We start from the raw sequence: 18,807 nt of genomic DNA on the forward strand, positions 1-18,807 counted from the left end.
GAATACTGGAGTGGGTTGCCAATCCCTCCTCCAGAGGATCTTCCCAACCGAGGGATCAAACCCCAGGTCTCCCACATTGCAGGCGGATTCTTTACCATCTGAGCCACCAGGGAAGCCCTTTAAGATAATGGTAAAGTCTTCAGAGAAGTGAAAGTAGGTGGCTATATCTTTCACTTGCTAAAGTGAATAGAAGTGATTTTTCTTTTACAGCACTTCTACAATAGGCAGTAATAGTGACATTGGAAACATAAGAAAACTATCATTTTACATTTATCTAATGCTTTTAAGAAGCAAAACTGAAATGGGCTTGTATTAGGTAGAGCTGTGTAAGAAAGCAGCCTAAAACTTATGGGTTTAAGACAACAACCATTAATTTGACTCATGATGCTGTAAGTTGGTAATCTGGGCCAGGCCAAGCTGGGTAAATATTTTTTCTTTGTGCCCTCTTCAGTTTTTTAAAAAATTATACATTTATACATATGTTTATAGTGGTAAGTACACTTAATGTAAGATATATCCTCAGCAAAAATTTCAGTATACAATACCATATTGTTTGTTTGTTTATGGCTGTGTTGGGTCTTCATTACTGTGTGCAGGCCTCTCTCTAGTTATGGTGAGCAGGGGCTACTCTCTAGCTGTGGCGCATGGACTTTTCTTTGCCGTAGCTTCTCTCGTTGTGGAGCACAGGGTTTAGAGTTCCCAAGGCATGTGGACTCTTATTGGACCAGGAATCAAACCCATGTCCCGTGCATTGGCTGGCGGATTCTTAACCACTGGACCACTGGGAAAGTCCTTCAATACAGTGTTGTTAATTATAGGCTCTGTGCTGTAGAGTAGATCTCTCCGAGTTACTGGTCTTATGTAACTAAAATTGTGTAAGCTCTGATTAATGCCTCCGCATTGCCTCCTCCTCCCAGCTCCACCCGCCTCCCCCCCACCATAGCCGCATTCTCCTCTCCGCATTCTCCTCTCCGCTGATACAATTTGACTATTTCAGATGTAGCATATAACTGGGATCATGTAGCATTTGTCCTTCTGTGTAAGTAATGTTTTTTTTTTTTCTTTTGGTCTTACCTGGGCTTCCAGAAGCATCTGCATTTAGATGCAGGTCCATTGTGTGGCTGCAAGCCAGGTGTGCTGCAGTCCATGGGGTTGAGTGACTGAACAACAGCCATTGTGTAGTCCTGCTTTCAGGGCGGGTTGGCCTTCAGTCAGGGTGATAGGGAACAACTGTGCTCTGAGTCTCTCATCTCCCAGCAGACTAGCCCAGGCTTGTTCACAGGGCAGCAGTTTCCAACAAAACGAGAAGTCTTGATTCACAGGCATTTTTCAAATCTCCCAAGGACCAAAGCAAGTCACGTGATGCAACCCAGAGATTGTGTGAGAGGGAAAGGCCAAAAGATAGAGGGAGAGGCAACACATTGTGGGCCATTATTGCAACATCCTACCACTAAAATTGCTATTGTTTGGAGAATATTTTCTTTCTGGAATTTTTTTTGTTTCCAGGTCCTCAAATTAACATCTCATCTACCTCATCTTCTCTGTCACTCTTGTCCTTTCCAGTACACATGCACACATTTTGTGTCATCTAACAGAAACCCAGTATCCTTGATGAAGAACACACAAACCAGTAGCATGCTTCAGAATGAAGACAGTGATGTTGATTTCTTGCCCCTTGCTCTTTGAAACACCAGCAAGTCTTGGAGACTATGCAACCAGATTGCTCTCAAAAATAAAATCCTTAAATTAGCCTTTTAAAAGGAACAAAAACTGCCTGTGGACTAGCCATCAACAGAGAATTGCTGACGACAGCAGGCGGAGCAGCGAGGCACTGCTGGGCAAGAGCTGCAGCCCAGACGCCCGCCACCCTTGCTTCCGTAGCTGTTCAACAGGGGGCCCAGGCAGCTTTCAAGTTTGAGCTTCTATTTGTGCTCTGCTTCCATGTGAACTTCCAATTTAGGCTTTTTAAATGGAAACTCAATCTCAAAATCAGTTTGGATGCCAGAAAAGCAGTTTTTGAAGAGGCAAGGAAACGAAGACATTATATTTATATTAAAAATGGGCAGATGAGGAACTGTAATAAGAATTTCAAGAGGGACTCTTATTCTGAGGTGCCTTTTTTTTTTTCTCTCCTGTGATAGTTTCTTATTTATCACTAGATACCTCAGAAACTTTGATTAAAAAGTTTTCAAGGTTGCTCTGGAAATGTATATTTAGAAAAGGAAGAAAACTATACCATCAGCTCATTTGCCTGAATATGAATTATATCGACTTGATCTCTGTCTTGCTGTTGTTCAGTCAATAAGTCATGTCAAACTCTTTGTAGCTCCATGGACTGCAGCGCACCAGGCTTCCCTGTCTGTCCATCACCAACTCCCAGAGCTTGCTCAAACTCATATCCATTGAGTTGGTGATGCCATCCACCATCTCATCCTGTGTCATCCCCTTCTCCTGCTTTCAATCTTTCCCAGCATCAGGGTCTTTTCCAATGAGTCAGCTCTTTGCATCAGGTGGCCAAAGTATTGGAGCTTCAGCTTCAGCATCAGTCCTTCCAATGAAAATTCGGGGTTGATTTCCTTTAAGATTGACTGGTTTAATCTTCTAACAGTCCAAGGGATGCTCAAGAGTCTTCTCCAGCACCACAGTTCAAAAGCATCAATACTTTGGCTCTCTGTCTTAGCATGTTGATCTAAAACTATATGTTTAGATTCAGTCCTTCATTTGGTGTCCTCTCATACCACTTTCTTATTCAGGCTGGTGTTCACCAAGCATTAATCTGATAATTCACAAGGGAGCTTTGCAATGGTACATGTTAGTGAAGGAATCCAGCTAGAACTCAGTGGGAGCTAGTTGGCCAGTCTAAACTTCTGAAGGATTCTTCTTCTGAAGGCACTAAAAATAATAGTGAAAAAAATCTGCAAATCATATCTACAGATATTAATTTGGAACATAAAGACTTTTTATCCTTATAACAATTAAGTGAATTTGATAATTTCCCCCTATTTTCTAGAAGGAACTGAATCTCAAAGAAAGTAAGCATTCTTTCTGAGCTGGTGGAATGGTGAGGCTGTGATTTGAACTCAAGACCTACTGATATTCTTTCCATGGCTTACTGTTGCTGCTGCTGCTGCGTTGCTTCAGTTGTGTCCGACTCTGTGTGACCCCATATACGGCAGCCCACGAGGCTCCCCCGTCCCTGGGATTCTCCAGGCAAGAACACTGGAGTGGGTTGCCATTTCCTTCTCCAATGCATGAAAGTGAAAAGTGAAATTGAAGTCGCTGCCCATGGACTGCAGCCTACCAGGCTCCTCCGCCCATGGGATTTTCCAGGCAAGAGTACTGGAGTGGGTTGCCATTGCCTTCTCCTGCTTACTTCTAGTTTCCCATAAAAATCAGTAAACATATCCTATCTTCCATATGTAGAAGATGGTAAGCAGTTGTATGTTAAATCGAACTGAATTAAATATTTTCATTTTCAATATCTATCACCTTGGCTGATTTAATATACTACTTACATTACCTTCTGGAGAAGGCAATGGCACCCCACTCCAGTACTCTTGCCTGGAAAATCCCATGGACGGAGGAGCCTGGTAGGCTGCAGTCCATGGGGTCGCTAAGAGTTGGGAATGACTGAGCGACTTCCCTTTCACTTTTCACTTTCATGCATTGGAGAAGGAAATAGCAACCCACTTCGGTGTTCTTGGCCTGGAGAGTCCCAGGGACGGAGGAGCCTGGTGGGCTGCTGTCTATGGGGTCACACAGAGTCGGACACGACTGAAGCGACTTAGCAGCAGCAGCAGCACATTACCTTCAGGCTTCCCTCATAGATCATTCAGTAAAGAATCTGCCTACAGTGCAGGAGACCTGAGTTCGATTCCTGGGTCGGGAAGATCCTCTGGAGAAGGAAATGGCTACCCACTCCAGTATTCTTGCCTGGAAAATCCAAAGGACACAGGAGCCTTGTGGGCTGAAGTCCATGGGGTCGCAAAGAGTCAGGCACGACTGAGTGACTAACATTTCACACTTTTACCTTACCTTCTACTAAAATTACTTCTGGAAGAATATCTAATTTTAAACTTTTTTTTCTTCTCTTTTAACACACAGTTCCTCTTAAACAGTAGCAGAAGGCGTGTCTTTTTAATTTGAAACTTATCATGGACAGATATTTTTGTAAAATACAATAAAAATGAATCACTAGAAAAATAAAATAACAAAGATAGAAAATACAATCTGAGTTTTAAAAAAGATTATTTGATTCAATAGACATCAAACTGCATTGCTAAATTACTAAGTAAAATTTGTAAGTACACTTACATTCAGTTTGTATCCTTGTCTCCTTGCGGACTGGTAATAAAGTTATTCAGTCGTGTCTGACTCTTTCGACCTCATGGACTGTAGCCCACCAAGCTTCTCTGTTCATGGAATTTTCCAGGCAAGAATACTGGAGTGGGTTGCCATTTTCTTCTCTAGGGGCTCTTCCCAACCCAGGGACTGAACCCAGGTCTCCTGCATTTCAGGCAGATTCTTTATCATCTGAGCCACCAGGGTACCCATATCAATCCACTAGTCCATGAAGCCACTTTAACTAGTACTATCCTATACAATTATTACCCTCTCATAAAACACCTTGTTTAGTGCTCACTTTGGGGACACTTATTCTAAAATTGAAATGATATGGAAAAAATAAAGCATTTCATATGTTTGTAAATGGATAAGTAGTCTCCAGTGTCTGTTGTGAAATAAAAACAAAGTATAAAAGAAGTATTTATAGTATGCTGCATTTTCCATAACAATAAAGGGAAATAATAAAATATATAAGTATCTCCTTATTTTTCTAAAAATTTACCTAGGATATATATAAACTGGATATCAATGATCCTGGTGGGAGTTATTAGAATATATGGCAAAAACTGAGGACAGATTCTGTATTATATATTTACGTTATAGATGTACTAAGTTTCCTGAGTTTTATAATTGTGCTGTGGTTGTGTATCAGTATGTTCTCACCTTTAGGAAATACACACTGGAACATTCATGTGTATAGGATCCTGATGTGTACAGCCTACACTCAAATGCTTTAGGGATATAATGTTAGCAATTGATGTATCTGACTTGGGGCTGTGAAGATGTTTTTGGTTTCATTCTTGCATCTCTTCTGTAAGTTTAAAATTCTTTCCAAATAGACAAAGGATACTTTGTGAACTTTAAAGATAGATATTTGGAACTGGAAAAAGAAAGGAAAAGAAGTATGAGCACCTAGGCTTTTCATCCAGTTACCAACTTCCCACACTTACTACTGCATTATCATGTTTGTTTGTTTGTTTTTTTAATATAGTTGATTTACAGTGTTTCAGGTATATAACAAAGTGATTCAGTTTTACGTATATATTCTTTTTCAGATTTTCCTTTCCATTATAGGTTAGTACAAGACACTGAATATAGTTCCTTGTACTATACAGCAGGTTCTTGTTTGTGTTGATATACTTTTAACCTTGTGACCTTGGGAGGAATAATACAATAAATTTTAGACTGTATTTACCCTGGCAGAGTTGTGTGCAATATTTAAAAATCATGCACTAGATGTTTCATCTAATTAATCTCCTGCCAGACGCTTAATCTCCTGTGAAATTCAGCTGCCATGGAAATAATTTGACAAAGTGGCTTCAACTGTTAATAGTTAGGGTATTTGAAAATGTGGACCGCATTTATAGACTCCTCCAGCCTCTGTAGCTCAGAGGTAGCCTAAAAAGCAAAACCAGTGTCCAAATGTGGCCAATTTTGAATTTCTTCAGATTTCTTTGGATTTCCCTTTTATTTGTGGAGGTACCAGACAGGGCTTTCTAAATATTATTCCTCTTGTCTACAACTTCTAGGAGTGAGTTTCAGATATTTGAATTCTTTACTATCCTCTGTTTGAATAAAATAACACCATGGAAGATATTAGATACTTTCAGCCACCACATTTGTCAACAGTCAGCTGAAATGAGACATTTTGAGAATGCAAAAATGAAGATGTTTCTAAAAGTGGGGCATGGCCCTGAGGACTACCTGATATTTAATGAGGTTCTGCATAGTCAGGCCACTCAAATGGCTGTTGTCTTGCTCTGTGTACACCCCCTGGCCCACTAGAGCCTGCTTCACCCTGCAAAGGGCTGACCTTCTAGGAAGGTACTTGCCCCAGGTCCCAGCTGGTGATTGTTCTCATCAAAGGGACGGTGAGGGGCGTGCCATCTACTGGTTTCCCTGGTAACTAGTGAGCCTGCTGCTACTGCTAAGTCGCTTCAGTCATGTCTGACTCTGTGCGACTCCATAGACAGCAGCCCACCAGGCTCCCCCATCCCTGGGATTCTCCAGGCAAGAACACTGGAGTGGGTTGCCATTTCCTTCTCCAATGCATGAAAGTGAAAAGTGAAAGTGAAGTCGCTCAGTCGTGTCTGACTCTTTGCGACCCCATGGACTGCAGCCTACCAGGCTCATCCGTCCATGGGATTTTCCAGGCAAGAGTACTGGAGTGCGGTGCCATCGCCTTCTCCTACTAGTGAGCCTACCTGAGGTCAATTCCCCTCTAACTGCTAACCTCTCCTTCCTCACTTCCAGGAGTGAAGACTGCCTGCCGTCCTGTCCTGCCCGCCGTCTGCTGCAAGCTCTGGGGTGTCCTCCAGGACCTTGCTTCAGACAGGTAGGCTCCCCCATCCATTAAGCCACCAATGTCTCTGTTGCTGACTCCAGACTCTTTCTTTGGTTTCGAAACTGGGCAAGTGCAGGCGTTGCAGGCCTGCAACCTGCAGCCCAGCAGGTTCTTAGGGCCTGGATGAGGCTCAAGACCAGGGTGACAGTCAGCAGCAGCAGTGCATGCACATGCAAAACCTAGCTCTGACCTGAAAACATCCATATTTGTGGTGCAGAGTAGGGGTAAGGAGTCAGATCCATAAGGGAAAAAAGGGCGTGTGTTTTGAGCTGCTGAGTATAGAAGGATCGACTGCAGGGAACGAGCCTGTGGGATCAGAAAGCGTCGGTTAAATGGCTCATTGCCTCCCTTAAGCAGTCAGGTAACGGCTCTCAGTCATCTTTTCGTTAGGAAACAGGGTTTCTTCGATGCCATAGAGGGTGACTTCGCCTGATTCATGCAGTAGGCCGTGCTGTTCCTTTTTTGTGTGTGTCTGGATTTATGTTTACTGGGGCTTATTTCTGACCTCTGAAGAACTTTTCCTACCCAGGTTCCAATCACAGGTATCTCCCTTTAATGAACTGGTTAATGCCTTCGACATTTTGAACAATATCTGCCCATTCAGTATGAACAACGGAAGCTTAAAGTTTTAATTAGCCTATGTTGTTTGCCTACTATCAGTTCCCTGGAACTCTCCTGATAGATACTTCCTGTTAATAGCTTGAGTTGGGATACTGGTTTGGAAATGTTGAACCAGTCTGTTTTCTGTCTTTGTCATCCTTAACTCCGAGTCATCCTAGAGCATCAGGGACAAGAAACACCCTGCAAGGACTCCAAGTCATGATGTTCTCCCTGTTGGATAGAGATGATCCCCATAGGGCTAGGATGCTGGTTGTCAGGCTCGCTGCTTTAGGGCAGGAGTGTACTGTGAATTATGTCTGCTGAGACCTCTGGTTTATGCAGAGAGGTTATGGAGAGACAGTACAGCTGCACTGCAGTTTCTTTCTACTTCCACCCTGCATCATCGAGGGTGTGGAGCCCAGGCCATCACTGAGGCTCTCCTAATGGTTTACAGCCTGCCACATACCCCATCCTGTGTCTGGAGTAGATAGCTGAAACTCCTCATGTTTTGAAAACCTGTCTTTCTCTCCATTGCCTCAAATTCAGCTTGAGTTGGGAGGAGAGGCTGGGGCGGGTGTATGTGAGAGACATTTGTTGCCCAGTCTTTTTCTTCTGCTTCACAATCCATCAAGGCCTGCGAGGTGGTTGATGGGTTTGCTGAGGCTGCTGTAACAAAATTCCACAGAATGAGTGGCCTAAATCACAAAAATTTATTTTCTCATGACTTTGGAGTCCAAGGTCAAGTTACTGGCAGGGTGGATTTTTTTTTTCTCTGTGTCCACACATGATCTTGTTGCTGTGTGTCCAAATTTCCTCTTCCTATAAGAACACCTGTCAGACTGGATTAGGGCCCGCCCTAATGGTGTCATTTTACCTTAATTACATCTTTCAGTTCAGTTCAGTCACTCAGTTATGTTCCACTGTTTGTGACTCCATGGACTGCAGCATGCCAGCTTCCCTGTTCATTACCAACTCCTGGAGCTTGCTCAAACTCATGTCCATTGAGTTGGTGATGCCATCCAGCCATCTCATCCTCTGTCGTCCCTTTCTCCTTCTGCCTTCAATCTTTCCCAGCATCAGGGTCTTTTCTAATGAATCAGTTCTTCACATCATGTGGCCAAAGTATTGGAGTTTCAGCATCAGTCCTTCCAATGAATATTCAGGACTGCTTTCCTTTAGGATTGACTGATTTGATCTCCTTGCTGTCCAAGGGACTCTCAGGACTTGGATTACCTGAGAGGAAAATACTTTAATGTCTGTCAATATTATCTCCATGCCAGCTTAGGTCCACCTCCCAGGGAGTGCCATTGGCAGCAGATATCAGAAAGCTATGACAGAGGAGAGGGAACCAAAGACAGACATTTCAAAAGGGAAGTTAGCTGATTTATTACAGATCAGGGTCACAGAGAAGAAGAAATTACAGTTTCATGCCATGGGGCTCTGTGCTCTCTCTGCTCTATGTCTTGGTCCCACCTGTAATGGAGGCTTAAGCCCAGATCCTTCTCTGTCTGAGCAGGAAACTGAGATTCATTCTATTTAAAGTCAGCTGACTGGTAAAAGAAAATATCATATCCTTAACATTCAAAGAAACCAAGATCATTGAACTGAATAATCCAAAATTGAGCAATTGAATATAGTAGCCACTAATACAGGTGTTATTTAAATTTAAACTTTAATAAATAAAAATTAATTAAATGTCAGAATTCAGTTTTTCATTTGCACTAGCACATTTGATATTATTAGACCACATGTGGCTAGTCGTCACCGTATTGAGCATCACAGATAAAGAATTTGCTGCTAATTCCATGGCTGTCCAGTGGTTAGGGACTCAGCCCTTTAACTGCCAAGGGCCTGAGTTCAATGGCTGGTTGGGGAACTAAGATCCCACAACCACGTGGCATGGCCAAAGAAAAAGAAACAAGCTAAGACGTTGTTCATGCATGGTGGGACCAATTTCCACATTTATTGGAGTTCTGATGATCTGTGTTCACTTTTGATTTCTGAACTTCCTTTACTGATGATCAGATTTCCCAACAAAGAATTTGCAACAATCCCCACTCCCATGGGGACCCAAAGTCTTAGGGAATTTAAAATATTTGAAGAACCATCTCTGCCCATAAAGGAGACTAGGGATCAAATAATGTCCTTCTATCTACAGTGTAGTCTTTCAGGCATAAAATTTAGTGGCTACATCATTGTTTCTGAAAAAGAGAAAACTGTTGTTAAGTTGGTTAAGGCCCCATGTGCGTCTACTTGACACTGTGGCAACAATTAATAATAGCACAAATTATTTCCCTTAACTTAAACAATTTCATATTCAGTTTTTTCCTAACTATAAGATGACTAAGTTTGATTGCCATTTGTCCTCTAGCTTTTGAGTCTTGTACTAGAAACTGTTTCAGCTCAGCCATCTCATAATCAATTCCATCCAGAGGAGACATATCCCTGCCAATTGGGGATGCTCCAGGAAGAGCAAACTAAGTGGAACTCAATGCTCTAGGGCCTTAGAAAGTCATAAAAGTCAGTGCTTGTATATTTCTTGTTTACAGAAAATATATAGTCCTGTCATAACCTTCAGGCTTTCTTGGTCGGATCAGCCAGCCCACTGCCCTGCTTGCCTTCTCTCCTCCCAGAAATATTTGTTATAACTTACTGCAGAGATGATACATTACTAATTTATTATAACTTCGTGGGAATGTCATCAGCCATGATCTCTTCCAGGTATGTTAGCAGTTTAATCATTCTCTCTCATTGATGAATAAAAGTGCTGTAGCTCAATGTGTAATGACTTTCAAGCCAAAGAAAATGTGGTGGTGCATTTTTCTTCCGTGTTTTCTTCTAGAAGTTTTATAGTATGAATTGTTCCATTTAGATCCTTGATTTCTTCATAACAGTAAAGGGATTCCTTCTAAGAGTTCATTATTTAGTATGATCTCTTTGGGGCATTCCAAAGATATATCTATAATATGAAGAGATTTCTCTCGTATTTCCTGTTAGCCTGATGGACAACTTTGAATCATCTTCCTTGATGTCTCAGCTGCTTGAATAATTCCTTTCAACCCCCTGGGTTCTTGTTCTCTTTCATCTGTTTTTCCTCTTTTTTCTGACTTCTACCTGTTGCCTGAGCTCTGCCACTCGTCTTCCTCAGTGCTCTGATTTATTCTCTTCTTGTGGTATTTATTTTTTTTCCTTCTATTTCTTTTTTTTTAATTTTATTTTATTTTTAAACTTTACATAACTGTATTAGTTTTGCCAAATATCAAAATGAATCCGCCACAGGTATACATGTGTTCCCCATCCTGAACCCTCCTCCCTCCTCCCTCCCCTTCTTGTGGTATTTAGAGTAATGTGGCTGTTTTAGGGGAATAAATAATAACAGATAATGTGGTTTGTTCTAATCTAAAATCAGACTCCTGTTACTTGAACACTGAGGTATGTGGCAGAGAGTAAGTTTGCAGGCCAGTAAAACACTTAGCCAGTCTGCGCTGAGCCCTGCAGACCAACACAGTAGAAGAGCCTGCCCACCTCCTCCTTATAGTCCACCTGGGCCACCCAAGTGGCGTGCAGAACATGCAAGCTCTTCACAGAATCCTGTCCCCATAAAGGGAGCCTTGCAAGGCTTCCAGCTCTGCATGCCCATCTTTGTATCCTAATTTCGTTAAGCAAGAAACTCATCTCACCTCCTTTGTAAAGAAGTGAGGGAGGGAAACTGGGCATGAGCCCAAGTTACTTTCCCTGTATCATTCTCTTCAGGGGAATGGAGCAGAAAGGAAAATACGGGAATATGAGGAGAGGCACTAGGCCTCCCATTATAACCATTTCTCCAGTCATAACTTCCAAGTACGTATCTGTAGCACAGACCTCTCCTCAAATTTTCCACTTCTGTTTCTATGACTGAGATGTATGGCTAGCAGGTCAGGGTCAGCACATGCAGGGTATTAGCATGTGTTTGTCTGCTCGTTACTCTTCACAGGAGTGGTCATCTCCACCTCCCTGATTGTTCAGGCCAGGAATCTAGGAGTCTTCTTTTATTTCTCTCTCCATCCTATGGGTTCCATGTCCAGAATAAGTATTAGTCTCATCCATTCACTGGTGTTCTTGCCACAAGCCTTCACAAAGCAATGATCACATATCATCAGGACTATTACAGTATTTTTATTTTTCCTTCCCTGCCTCTGTCCTTTCCACCAATTCATGACCCATGCAGTAGGCACTGAGAACTTTTAACCATGTAAATCAGAGATGAATGAGTCTCTGTTTTATTTTATTTTTTAATATTTTTGTTTATTTGGCTGTGCTGGGTCTTAGTTGCAGCATGCAGGATTTAGTTCCCCAACCAGGGATCAACTCAGGCCTCCTGCATTGGGAGCTTGGAGTCTCAGCCACAGGACCTCCAAGGAAATCCCAATGAACCTCTGCTTTGGTAGCTTCCGTGGCTTCTGATCTTCCTCAGGATAAAATACACACTTCTCCTGTGATTCCCTGTCTCAGGAGCTTCTTTATATCCTTTTTTGCCCTCAGTCAGTCATTATTTTTGTTCAAGAAGTGTCTAGTAGCTGTCTTCCTCTCCTCTGCTATGATACCTACCAGCTCTGTGAAGGCAGAAGCTGTGTTCCACCTGGTTCATCACTGTGTCCCCAGAACTGTGGACCTTATGTGAGAGAGTGCCAGGCTAGGGGACATGCTCTGGATACATGATTTCATTTGATGTTCATAGCAACCTAAGTGAAGTGAAGTGAAAGTCACTCAGTCATGTCCAACTCTTCGCGACCCCATAGACTGTATATGGACCCCATGGACTGAATTCTCCTGGCCAGAATACTGGAGTGGGTAGCCTTTCCCTTCTCCAGGGGATCTTCCCAACCCAGGGATTGAACCCAGGTCTCCTGCATTGCAGGTGGATTCTTTACCAGCTGAGCCACCAGGGAAGCCCTAGGGAGGTTGCTAATATGAGGGAAAAGTACCCTGAGACTTAGCATGGCTAAATAACTGGCCCAAGATGACACAGCTTTTAAGTGTTAAGTATACACGTGGTATATGAACCCACTTTTGTTTGCCCTAAAGCCTGCATACCCCACCTCTTGCAATTCGGTTATCTGCACATGTAAATTGGGGGTGGGGAGAAGCGAAATCTACCCAACTCTTTTCTTTCCAAAGGAGTTTACCCAACAAAGAGCTCGGCTCAAAAAAAAAAAAAAAAAAAAAGCAAAGCCAAAAACAGAAAAGAAAAGGAATAATTGTCCTTCCTATAGGGAATATTTTAGCAGGTCAAATAATTAAAATTTAGGAAACTATCCCTGCCTGTAAGAGTAGAACATTTGCTGTTTAAGAGAAACAAGCAGAATCACAGTTGAGTACAATGGGGGTATTACCACCATCTGCAGAAATGAGCTCACCCACAGACAGTGAGAATCAAATCCATTCCTTTATTTTAATGAAATAATCAGGAAACGATTTGTGGGGCACTTACTGTGCATCAGTCAATGCAACTTTGTGTTGTAAGAGTTACAAAGACACTGCCTCTGCTCTCAAGGAGTTTACAATCCAGTAGGAAAGACAACTGGGTAAAGAACTAAATGAAGTACAGGTCAGATTAAAATAAGAGCTGAAACAGAGCAAGAATTCAAGCATCTTTTTGATGCACAATTTATATTTTGAGTACTGAGTATACTCATGCATAAAATATCTGATAAGCTTGACGATTTGTGTTTTGTCATTTTGTTTTACTAAGTCAAATGCTTTGCTTCTTACGTTTTTATTTGCCATGTATCTCTCTGTATATGAGACTGAGAATGTGTTGCATGGTGAAGAGAGAGACTGGTGTCCTGGTGTCTATGGTGTGTATCAACTCTGTCTCCTGGGGCAAGTTCATTAACTCTGTAAACCTTTCCTTCCTCACTGGTGAAAGAAAATAATAATGGTATCCCCAGGGTTTGAGGGGAAGATTAAATTAGACAGTGTCTATACAGTTTTCAGGGTTTGAGAAGTTAACTTTCTCCACAGATAAGCCAAAAGCTGATTAAGTATGTAGACTTAAATCTGTTTATCAAAGATTACAGATCTTGAGAAGTATTTTTTTTTAAGTCTCTATTGCTAGTGTATATGATTGCTTTAGGGCTTCCCTGGTGGCTCAGTGGTAAAGTATCCTCCTGCCAGTGCAGGAGACATGAGTTCAATCCCTGGTTTGGGAAGATCCCCTGGATGAAGAAATGGCAACCCACTCTAGTATTCTTGCCTGGAGAATTCCATGGACAGAGAAGCCTGGCAGGCCACAGTTCATGCAGTCACAAGGAGTCAGACATGACCGAGTGACGAAACCGCAACAACATGATTGATTTATTTTCATAAAACTTTTGATGGCTTTCATAAATTTCATGATTGAGATATGTTAAAGGACTAGCCATGCCCTGCCAAGGAAACTTGAATTTCTCTAAGGGATTCGGTCACTGAGTGGTGATGTCTTCCAAGTGGTAATCTACAGCCAGGATCCCCTTAGGTCCCCTTCATTTTTACTGACAGCTCATCTGTCATACAATCTTCCCACATGCTTTGATCAAAGCAAGCACTCGTTTTGCTACACAAGTCAGTTAGCCTTATGCTACCACATTAGACAATGGTTCTTAATCAGGAGTGATTTTGCCTGCCAGGGGACATTTGACAATGTCTGGAGATATTTTTGGTTGTCACACCCAGGGTAGAGGGGGGTGCTACTGGTTATCTAGTGGGTAGAGGCCAGGGGTGCTCCTTTACTAAACTTCCCACGATGCACAGGACAGTGCCCCCACACCCATAACAGAACTTTCTGGCACCAAATGTCAGTAGTACTGTGATTGAGAAACCCTGATATTTAGGTAATTTCTACCTGGTGACCCAGCCAGAAACGTGGGAGGCATCTTTGATTCCCCCTCCAGCCCCATGATATATAGATTTTACATACAGGACAACCCAGCAAGAGAAAAATTTTTATCTACTCATCCTTTCCACTTTCCATGATCATTTCAAGCCAAAATAACTATAGCCTCCAACAGTTACAATCTCCTCTGAAAGAATCTTTGTAACTTGCTCCTTCTAATCCATAATCTTTTCTGTCTTCAGAATTACTTTCCTAAAATGAAAGGTTGTAAATGTATCTACTTATAGTATTTCAAGATTAAATGAAAACGGCTAAGGACAGACTCTAGAAAGGCCTTCAACATTAGAAACCACAAGGGCATCTCTTGAAGACTACCTCTTCCCAAACTATTTGCACTCTAGGCTCCAGGTGTGTTGGAAGGTCTACCTTGCTTGAGTGCTCTTCCTATCCTTGGCTTTCTCAGGTCTTCATTCCTTTGGCACCCTGGGCCCTCTTACATCCGGATATGCACTCCCAGAAACTCTCAGTCATCCTTTTCAGGTCCTGCTCAGACATTGCCTGATTGGGAAGCTTTCTGTAACTGTGTGTAGAGTAAATACCTTTTCTTTGTCAATTCCTCTAAAATAGCAAAAGTACTGGTATCCTAGATTGTGAACTTCTTGAAAGCAGGGCTGTATTTTAGATCTTAGTGTCCCCAGAACCTAGCAGTGTCTGGAACACAGTAATTGCACTTTGTTAAAAGAATAGAATCAAACTAATATTTATTTATCTTTTTAGTTTTACATTTTTATTTTTCTAATTTATTCTTTTGTTTATAATTGGTGAATTCACTGTTTAAAATGGCCCCATTAATTAACAATAAACATGTCTCAGGTATAAAAGATGGAGCTGGGCTGTGAAGGTGGTTCAGTCTTCAAAAGCCCTTTGTCTTCCCAGGACACCAGGCCATCTGCAAACCTGCTGATCATTCTTCTCGTTCCTGCTCAGCCCAATACCCTTTTATTTTTCTAATTAATTTTTATTGAGGTATAGTTGCTTCAGAATGTTGTGCTAGTTTCTACTGTATATCAAAGAATATCAGCTATATGTATATATATTCCCCCCCTTTTTTGATTTACTTCCCACTCTGGTCACCACAAAGCCCTGAGCTATACAGTATGTTCTCATTAGTTATTCATTTTTATAGATTATTGCTTAACCAATTGAAAAAAAAGGGGGGGGCTATATTGGAGTGTCAGCCAGAACCAGATGCAACACTTGGAGATTAAATAATTTGAAGATAACGTAATGAGAGAACTTAATATGTGGGAATAGAAATCAGGAGAGAAAGTGCCGTGAATCTGGGCAAGCTGTATCAGGAGGTGACACCACTGTGGCCTGAATGAGAAAGGGGTGGGAGCTGTCACTGGAACCTAGAAACTGGGGGTGTGTGGAGTGAGGGGTAGAGAGACAGAGACAGACAGAAGAAGGGAGGATAAATGGGAGAATAAATGAATGAATGGATGGAAGAATGAGAGAGGCAGCTTCTAGACAGTAGTGGTCAGATCTCCTGCAGGGGATCCCTTCAGCTGAACACAATAAAATGTGGAAGTAAATGGAGCATGTTGATGTGGTCCCCACAGATCAGGCTCCAAGGACCAAAATTAGAATGAAGGATGGAAAGTAGATCTGGACAAGGTAACTGGAAAATACCCAGCACCATGACATACCGAAGAGAAGCGTGGCTTTTGAAGTCTCCCAAACCTTAGTTTTAGATCCACGTGTTTGTATTCTCTCTAGGTGTGTGATCGTGGGTAACATGTTTACATGTCTAGACTTCAGTAGTCATTGTAACTGCTTCTTTGAGATTATGATTAAGATTAAATGATGTACATATATATGTGCCTTATAGATTGTCTAACATAGAGTAGAACTAATAAGATGAAGAGGTCATGTTTCTATATATATATTTTTAAAAGGTTAGATTTTTTTTTCTAAACTAGGTAAAGAAAAGAAAACCATGTGCTTTCTCTTTGCCAGTCCTCTCAATTCCTTCCACAGATGATGGAGCCACAGAAGAACTAGTGCCACGAATGGAAAGCTTGTCCCAGATCATCCTGAGTCAGTATTATTGCCACAGGCTTTTGTGTATATGTACATACCAAATGAAGCTGGAAAGCTCCAAACTGCCTGCATCTGTACCTTTACTAGCGGTTTGTTATTTTATAGTGATGCAGTTTGCTCAAGAAGTATTTACATTTTCCTCATATAGACTATCTGCTTTCAGAAGTTGTCCAGTTTAAATAGCGGGAATTCATCCACTGAAGACACACAATTTGGTTGAAACATCTGTTTGATATTCTGTGCAACCAACTTCATCTATTCATTATACAAAAAGAACAGAGTCTTATAATAAACTTTTTTTTTTTTTTTCGGTCACGGCAATCACACAGCTGCAGGAAACATGGTTTATCATTAGATAATCACATCCTTGGGGATTGGACGCACCCGACTGTGTCTTATGCTTTCTGTGTTGGAAATTTAATTTTCTCATAAATGTCAGAACGGTTGCCTTGCCACATATTGCTTAATTAATAATTAAACCATAATTCCATCCTCATAAACTATATTTAAATCTATATGCTATAAGTATGTATACATAATATGAGTGGGACTAAACAGAGATAACAAAATCTTTTGTATCTCAGATAACTGCATTTACATTTCATACCCTAGTATTAACTTGTACTCGTTGGTACATTTATTCCATCAGTGAAAACATCAGCTCATAAAAATGTAATTGAAGAAACATCACCCAATTCTTAATGTCCTCCCCCTGCTTTCTCATATATATCATCAGCCCAAATTTTTTAAGATATCAAGCTAAGGGTAAGAGTGATTGTGAGTAATAAGGAAAAGTTCTGAAGATCTGTGATAAACTACCTATTATATCACGTGCAATTTAAGTCAGTTTTTGAGCAAGATGGCCCTTGAGCATGTGTCTCCAGGGTGAATCCTTGTCACTAGGAGGCAATAGAGTGTGGGGAGTTCTCAAAAAGATGAGTGGGCTGTAGAGGGGGATTGCTAAGGCCACTTCACACTGGAATTAGTTTTAGTTGATAAGAAATCAATTGGTAAGTTACAGTGAAGTTACTATTCTTAACCATTCAGTATTTTTGTTATTCTCATCTCTTCTCTTTATGGAAGAGATACACATGCTAGGCCTAGGAGGAGAATGAGAGCCACACAGAGTAAAGCTATTCCCTGTGGTTGTTCAATTGCTCAGTCATGTCCGACACTTTGTGACCCCATGGACTGCAGCATGCCAGGCTTCCCTCCTTCACTATCTTTTAGAGTTTGCTGAAACTCATGTCCATTGAGTCAAATGATATCATCCAACCACCTTGTCCTCTGTTGTCCCCTTCTCCTCATGCCTTCTATCTTTCCCAGCATCAGGGGCTTTTCCAATGAGTCAGCTCTTCTCATCAGGTGGCCAAAGTATTGGAGCTTAAGCTTCAGCCTCAGCCCTTCCATTGAATATTCAGGGTTGATTTCCTTTAGGATTGACAGGTTTGATGTCCTTGCAGTTCAAGGGACTCTTAAGAGTCTTCTCCAGCACCACAATTCAAAAGCATCAGTTCTTCAGTGCTCAGCCTTCTTTATGGTCCAACTCTCACATCCATACATGACTACTGGAAAAACCATAGCTTTGATTAGATGGAACTTTGTCAGCAAAGTAATGTTTCTGCTTTCTAAGACGCTGTCTAGGTTGGTCATAGCTTTTCTTCCAAGGAGCAAGCGTCTTTTAATTCCATGGCTGCAGTCACCATCCGAGTAGTTTTGGAGCCCAAGAAAATAAAGTCTGTCACTGTTTCCATTGTTTCTCCATCCATTTGCCATGAAGTGATGAGACCAGATGCCATGATCTTCATTTCTTGAATGTTGAGTTTTAAGTGAGCTTTTTCTCTCTTGTCTTTCATTTTCATCAAAAGGCTCTTAAGTTCCTCTTCACTTTCTGCCATAAGGGTGGTGTCATCTGCATATCTGAGGTTATTGATATTTCTCCTGGCAGTCTTGATTCTAGCTTGTGCTTAGATACAGATTTCTCAGGAGGCAGGTAAGATGGTCTGGTATTCCTATCTCTTTAAGAATTTTCACAATTTGTTGTGATCCACGCAGTCAGAGGCTTTAGTGTAGTTAGTAAAGCAGAAGTAGATGTCTTTTAGGAATTCTCTTGCTTTTTCTAAGATCCAAGGGATGTTGGCAATTTGGTTCCTTTGCCTTTTCTAAATCCACCTTGCACATATGGAAGTTCTTGGTTCATGTACTGTTGAAACTTAGCTTGGAGGATTTTGATGACCTTGCTAGCATGTGAAATGAGTGCAATTGTGCAGTAGTTTTAACATTCTTTGGCATTGCATTACTTAGGGATTGGAATGAAAACTGACTTTTTCCAGTCCTGTGGCCACTGCTGAGTTTTCCAAATTTGCTGGCATATTGAGTGCAGCACTTTCACAGCATCATCTTTTAGGGTTTTCAATACCTCAACTGGAATTTCATCACCTCCACTAGCTTTGTTCGTGATGCTTCCCAAGGCCCACTTGACTTTGTACTTCAAGTTACCTGGGTCTAGGTGAGTGGTCACTCCATCATGGTTATCCAGGTCATTAAGATTTTTTTTGTATAA

At 41.5% G+C, this 18,807-nt stretch overlaps 1 long non-coding RNA gene across 1 annotated transcript; it reads left to right on the plus strand.

Annotated features, from left to right (window-relative positions):
* The first annotated feature begins 9,839 nt into the window (after positions 1–9,839).
* On the plus strand, positions 9,840–16,690 carry LOC123331949. Its single transcript, XR_006548763.1, has 2 exons — positions 9,840–10,009; positions 16,182–16,690. It is a non-coding gene; the product is annotated as an uncharacterized LOC123331949 (long non-coding RNA).
* Positions 16,691–18,807: the final 2,117 nt, after the last annotated feature.

Source organism: Bubalus bubalis, chromosome X (genome assembly GCF_019923935.1).
Source record: "Bubalus bubalis isolate 160015118507 breed Murrah chromosome X, NDDB_SH_1, whole genome shotgun sequence".
In the NCBI taxonomy this organism is placed as follows: Eukaryota; Metazoa; Chordata; class Mammalia; order Artiodactyla; family Bovidae; genus Bubalus; species Bubalus bubalis.